Source organism: Delphinapterus leucas, unplaced genomic scaffold, assembly GCF_059928025.1.
Source record: "Delphinapterus leucas isolate spDelLeu-1000000601 "Yukka" unplaced genomic scaffold, BTC_Dleu_Yukka2 spDelLeu_asBTCV2_sq85, whole genome shotgun sequence".
Classification (NCBI taxonomy): domain Eukaryota; kingdom Metazoa; phylum Chordata; class Mammalia; order Artiodactyla; family Monodontidae; genus Delphinapterus; species Delphinapterus leucas.
Genome location: NW_028322294.1, coordinates 672,995 through 679,811, shown reverse-complemented (window position 1 = coordinate 679,811; position 6,817 = coordinate 672,995). Strand labels below are relative to the sequence as shown.

Below are 6,817 nucleotides of genomic sequence, written 5' to 3'. Positions count from 1 at the left end.
TACTACGTGAACCAGGGGGAGGAGACGCGCTACCACGTGGGCCAGTACCTGCTCAATGAGTCTTTCCCCATGCAGGCGGTCACACGCGGGCTGCTGGGCATCTCCCAGGAGCTGCTGGGGCTGACCTTCGACCTGGAGGAGGGCACCAGCATGTGTCACGAAGACGTGAGGCTCTAAACGGTCTGGGACGCGGCCTCGGGCAAGGTCATCCATCGGCAAGTTCTACCTGACCTCTATCCTCGGTGCGTGCGTGGGGGAACCTGTCGGCCGTGGGCCGGGGCTCCTCTGTGGAAGCGGGGCCCCATCCACGTCCCTCCGCAGGGTGGGGAAGTCCGGGCACGCGGCCTGCTTCGGCCTGCCTACAGCACGATGGGAGCTGCCAGATCGCCATCGCGGCCATGGTGGCCAACTTCACCAAGCCTACGCCCAACCTGCCCTCCCTGCTGCGGCATGATGAGCGGGAGACCAACTTCCACGACGTCGGGCATGCGATGCACCAGCTCCGCTCCCAGGCGCAGGGCTGCAGGCAGGGGGCGGGGAGGGCCCGGGCATGCGTGGTCCTCAGGCAGGCCCTCGCCACGGGATTCTTTCACTGACATCACCCCACACGTGGTGACGCCCTCGGTGTCAGCTTCCATCATCAAACCCCAGGCACTGGGCGCGTAAATAACGGAAATGGATGTCCTCGAGGCTCTAGAGGCTGGAAGACCCAGATCAAGGAGTCAGGGCTGGTTCCCTGCATGTTAAATACATGTACTCAAGAGTTGCCTTTAAAAAAGACAAAAGAAAAGAAAGGAACGTTGCCTGCAAGTCTGCTGACGGCCGGTGATGAGAACCAGAGGGAAGGCTCTGGGGCCGGGGGTGCAGTGCCCTGTGAGCTCGGGGGCTGCTGCCAGTCTCCGTGGAGGCTCAGCAAGTCCCAGTGACTTCCCCACGTGGGGGGCGCCAGCTGAGAGTCTGGGCCCAGGACCCACTGCTCGTTCGGTCTTCCTGTGGTCAGCCCTTCATCCTGAGAGCGATGCTCTCACAGGCTGCACTGGGGCGTGTGGGGACAGTTTACTGAGCCGTACAGACGTCACTACTGCTTTGGACCATTTCCATCATCCCGAAAATGTCCCTCACGCCCTTAGCTATCACTCCGTCCCCTCGCCAGCCCCTGACAACCAGGAACCCACTCGCTGACTCTGTGGATCTACCTGCTCTGGATGTTTCTCCTCAGTGGGGTCACGCCCTGTGTGTCCTTCTGTGTATGACTTCTCTCGCTGAGCATCGTGTTCTCAGGGTGTACCGACGTGGCAGCGAGCGTCAGGGCTTCACCGCATTGCGTGGCTGAGGGACGTAAAGAAGACAAGAGAAAAGAAAAGCACGTTGCATGCAGGTCTGCTGACAGCCGGTGATGAGAGCCAGAGGGAAGGCTCTGGGGCCGGGGGCGCCGTGCCCTGTGAGGCCCTGGCGCTGCTGCCAGTCTTGGTGGGGCACGGGCAGCACCGTCCCTCAGGAGCTGCTGGACAAGCTCATCAAGTCCCGGGAGGCCAACCCAGATGCGGCCGGACCGAGGGAAGGGAAGGGGGCTTCCGGTCTGCCCGGCTGGCAAGCGTGGCCTGGACACGGTGCCAGCCCCCCGTCTCCTTCCTCCCACGCCCCAGGCCTCTTCAACCTGTGCCAGATCGTCCTGGCCAAGGTGGTTCAGGCCCTGCACACGCAGACGCCCGCGGACCCGGCCCAGGAGAATGCCCGCCTCTGCCAGGAGATCCTGGGGTTCCCAGCCATGCCAGGTAGCCAAGCGCGCGCCGGGCTCACCTTAGCGGTCGGTTGGCGGCTACTGCCCAGGTCAAGAGGATCGTCTGGTGGTGTGTGAATGGGGACTGACTGACGGGCTCCGGCCGAGGCCCACTGCCCTCTGGCCTCCTCCTGCCACGGCTCCTTGGCTGGTCCCTCCAGCTGTGGCCCACGGAGTCCGAGGGTGGAGTGGGAGGCTCTGCACATGCTTTCTAGAGAGCCTGGAAGAGGCAGGAGAGGGCTTCATACCCCGGACAGAAGGCATCGACGAGGTCTGCCCATGCGTGTCGGTGCGGACACGCGGTTCACTCCCTCGTGAGCGCTTTAACCAGCGATCTCCCCGTGATGGAGGGAGAGCCCTGACTCATCTCTCGCAGCCTCGGCAGCTGGCCTTGTAAGAGGCTTAGGAGTGAACCCTCGTGAGCTTCAGCAGAAAGTCGGCAAAGATTTATTTGTGTCCCTCCACTGAACTGCCAGCAAGGTCCCCGTTTTCTACAAGTGTTGGGCCAATACTCTCTCTAGTGGCAGGGGACTCAGACAAGGCTGCTTTGAGGCCCCCACCCCCGCTCTGGGGCAGGGGCACTGAGCGGCCAGGGGGCCGGGCAGGAGCCCCTCCGCGTGTGTCCCAGTGACCCACCTGCCTGCGACCTTCGGCCGCCTGGCAGGAAGCTACGACGCCCAGTCCTATGGCCAGTCATTCCTGCAAGAAACACTGGAACCAGTTTCTGCCAATCCACCAAAAAAAACGACTTCAAAGGCAACGTGGTGTCACAGGAAGGGCTTGTTTCTGTGTTGGTTTGTTTTTAGTTCATCAGGCCTCACTTAAAATTCTGATTCCACAATGCACTTGCTTTGGGATCTTGAACAACACTCATAACCTCTGCAAGTTTCAGTATAGTAAGTTTATGTGATTACCTTCATCTGTAATATCCCTGTGTTGTAATCTTAATTCAGATTAATTCATCTTAATCTTAATCTCAAGTTCAGATCAATGACTAGTTCCTCTGTGACTTCTCCTCTGAACGGATTCAAAAGCCGCCTCTCCCGTCCTCATTTGGCTTCTCTTCTCTTCGGGAATCTCATAAGAACTTCTATGACCTCTTTGGGTTTTTGTTGTTGCTGTTGTCTGTTTGTTTGTTTTTTAATTGAAATATAGTTGATTTACAATGTCGTGTCCGTTTCAGGTGTACGGCGCAGTGATTCCGTTTTCAGAGTCTTTTCCCTTATAAGTTATTACAAAATATTGAGTACAGTTCCCTGTGCCATAGGGGAGATCCTTGTTGTATCTATTCTATGCCTTCTTTGAATGACCGTAGCACTTGTTGTCTGTATCATTTTTATGTCTGTTGTGGCTTTGTGACTGAAAATGAAAATTTTCTATTTGTTCATGCCCTGGCCCTTCCTTAAAAAATGTGTTCATTTACCTATTTCATATTTATTGACTACATCTTAGACACCGTGTTAGCTGCTTGTTCTAGATGTTAGTAAAACACAGACCTTCCTGCTCAAAGGGTCACAGTATTTGTGGGAAAACAAAAAAATGAACAACTTACGTCTCAAATAGCTTTGTACTTCCCAAAGAGAGCACACCTCGTAGGTACAATAAATATATGTATTATACATAAATGTATAAAGAGTTAATGGCATTAAAAACGTGAGATAACTGCTTTTCTATTCTGAGGAAATGAGGATTACATTTCACCAGGAGCTCAATACCACTCTGAGAATGAGGGCTTAACCCCCGACCTGGCTCACTGCATCGCTTTCTTATATGAAAATAGACAAGTCTGTACACGCTCTCTACAAAAAGGCTTATCTGGCATGAATTTCATATAGCAAGAAGAAAAATTCAAGAGGTTCAGAGAAGCATCCAGAAGCTCAGATGATTGTCTGGCACTGATACAACTTGCTTGACAGGAAAATAGAGCTGTAAATCTCACAAGATTCGATGATCTTCTAAGAATTTCAAAACCGCCTGCTATTAAATAGAAATCCTAGAAGAACCGCTTCTTTTAAAGCACACTGATAATATGCTTTACAGCTTAATATTCAGAAGCCTATGTTTTGGCTAAGTGAGCTTCAGGAATGAAGGAAACTTGTGGTTCAGTTCCATCTACTCTGGAACCTCTGGTCAAAACACCTACTTCTGTGCTCAGCCATCTTATCATCTGAAAAATGGAGGCAACTCTAAGAAAACATCGTTACAGAGATGTTGCACAGTTTCCTGTGTCACTGTCTTCATTTGTTTCAGAAAACCAATAACGTCTAAGCTACTACTGCAAAGAGCACAGTGTTACTTGGGGTCATCTAGTGCAGCTCTGTCAAAGTAAAGAAAAGGAAAGGGGCCTAGAACAACTATAATTTTCCCAAGAGGACACTATTATTTTATGGTAAATCTGAGTCAAGAACCCTGATCTCTTTGATGCCATTCCATTGTTCTTTCGTTGGGTTCTCAACAACCCAGAGAAAGGAAGAGAAATAAAACTCCTATGTGCTGTGTCACTGGTACAGAACGTGGCAAGATTGGAATCGGAGAACTACATATTAACAGGTATTTGGGAAATTCTTCAAACTGGTTAAGATATACACCAGGTACATAAAAAACAGTATGTTTTCCCAAGATGATTCTGTGGAATGAACAGAACTGGTAACTGAAGGTGCCTGTGTGCTGCAGTTCCAAACAGGATGGGTGAATGCTTGTTTTCTGGCACCTTTAAGACTCCACCCCAATATACACATTAAAATAAAATTAACATTTCAACTGGGTCATATTTAATTCTGCATGCTCTTCTAAGTCAGCAAAATATTCCATATATCATTTAAGTTGTCACTCACTCTCTTTTCTTTTCTTTCTTTTTCTCTTTTTTTTTTTTTTTGCAGTACACGGGCCTCTCACTGCTGTGGCCTCTCCCGTTGCGGAGCGCAGGCTCAGCGGCCATGGCTCACGGGCCTAGCCGCTCCGCGGCATGTGGGATCTTCCCGGACCGGAGCGCGAACCCGCGTCCCCTGCATCGGCAGGCGGACTCTCAACCACTGAGCCACCAGGGAAGCCCGTCACTCACTTTTTAACTTGAGTTTTAATTTCTAAAAGTCTTTCCAAACACAAAACAGAGGTGGGAAAATGGTATATGGGAAGCTGCAGAGATGAAATAAGCTTACTTCATTCGGCATAAAGATGAATACCCAAACAACTTCTGCATGGCTGCAAGTGTCCAAATCTACTATCCTCGTTTCGTAGTCAAGGCTTCCGGAAAAATATGCTAACGGATTCCTAATTACCCAAATGCCCCATATCCGTTTCAGTAAGTATCGTTATATATTATGGAAATTTTTCTCAGTGACACAGAAAGACATCCTGGCCGAGCATCCCCCTTCCCATGACACAGAGATGATGGGTCTCAAGCTACCTTGAAGGCGTTGGAGCCCACTTTATCCATTACTAATATTAATGGAGGACAAACCTTCATATTCTGTTTGTTTGCTCTGTGTTTGTTAAATCACTTCTTCCCTTCATTAAAATGGATGACACATAATTGAGTCTGTAATGTGTGTATCACTGGAACCTGAACACAGTTTTGTTGGTTTTATTAACGTCATAGGTTTCTAGGGAGGGTCTACTAAATAACTAAGTCTAGTTTCACAGTTACAAATAAATTAGCATGTAATTTTGAATAAATTAAGCTCATCATAAAGGAAGGATACTGATAGTTGCTACTACCCCTTCCTTGAGGGGCTCTTGTAAAGCACTAAATAAAGTAACAGAGGTTTATATGCATGCATATATTTTCAATGATATTTGAACACACTCGAAAAGAACTCTACAGAATGCATTATAAAACCTCGATGCTGTGTGTCCCGAGTTCCCAGCTCTCTCGTTAAAACTATTTAAATGAACAAAATGTTATCTATTAGGAGAGCTATCAGAGTACTCCAAATACTCCTTCTTGCAGTACCCTGTCCCAACCATTTGCCTTCCTCTTCCCATTAGTCCTTAATTCAGAAACCCCAGAGATTTGTTCATTAATTTATGAGCATATTTCTTCATTCAGCCAAGAAAATTGATGGCTCCCTTACCAAATTTCAGGCACCCTTCTTCAGTATGTTTTCTAGGCATGTTCAGGAAACACAGCAGTGATTAACACAGATGAATATAGCCTCTCTCGAGCTGAGGGGAGAGACAAAAGTAAAGAAGCAAATATAAAATCGTAAGTGTAAATACGTAAATAAAAATTGAATAAATGGGTAGAATAACTAGTATATCAGGTAAGTGCTGGAGAAAAACAGCAAGCGGGGAAGGGGGATGGAGATTGTTAGCTGGTAGGAGGAGGCTGCGATCTGAAACTAAGTGATCACTGAGGGCTTTCTGGGGAAGATAAAATTTAAGAGGGAACCTAAGGTTGTGAGAGGGAGCAAGGTGCATATCTGGGAAGTGAATAGTACAAGCAGAGGGAACAGTCAGATGGAAAGGCAATGAGGCAAGAGTGGGCTTGGAGTATCCAAGGAGCAGAAAGGATGTCAGTGTGTGGAAAACAGAGGGAGCAAAGTGGAGAGGAGAAGGAAACAGTCAGAGAGGAAACAGAGGCCCAGATTTCTAGGGCTGTGGAGGCACTTTGAGGACTTTGCTTTTCCTGTGAAGAAGCCACTGAAGAGCCTGGAGTGACATGATCTGACTTACGTTTTAACAGGATCTCTCTGGATGCCATGTTGATTAGAGACTGCAGGAGAATAAGGACAAGCCCCAGAAGACCAATAGTTGATTCAAATGTCAAGAAACATTTATGCCTTCACCCTTCAACTTCACAAATGATGCCATTTCCATTGAGCTATTGAAAAATATAATCTGGCTTTCAAAACAATAAACCAGAAGGCATTTTCTCACATAAGCAAGGTCACAAACAACTGTCAGCTAAAGTTGAAATAGCAACAAATCAAATAATAACAAAAAACATTTTTTATAGATTTTAAAACCTTACCAAGCATTTTCTTGTCCATTATCTAAGTTAATCCTCAAATCAACGCCATGAGATAGTTACTATTT

General features: G+C 48.3%; 1 long non-coding RNA gene across 1 annotated transcript; it reads right to left on the bottom strand.

Annotated features, from left to right (window-relative positions):
• Nucleotides 1-541: 541 nt before the first annotated feature.
• Nucleotides 542-6,562, bottom strand: LOC149743766 (uncharacterized). Its single transcript, XR_016391797.1, has 4 exons — nt 6,455-6,562; nt 5,854-5,944; nt 1,801-2,000; nt 542-1,329 (listed from the first exon to the last, which is right to left on the bottom strand). It is a non-coding gene; the product is annotated as an uncharacterized LOC149743766 (long non-coding RNA).
• Between the last annotated feature and the right edge of the window lie 255 nt (nt 6,563-6,817).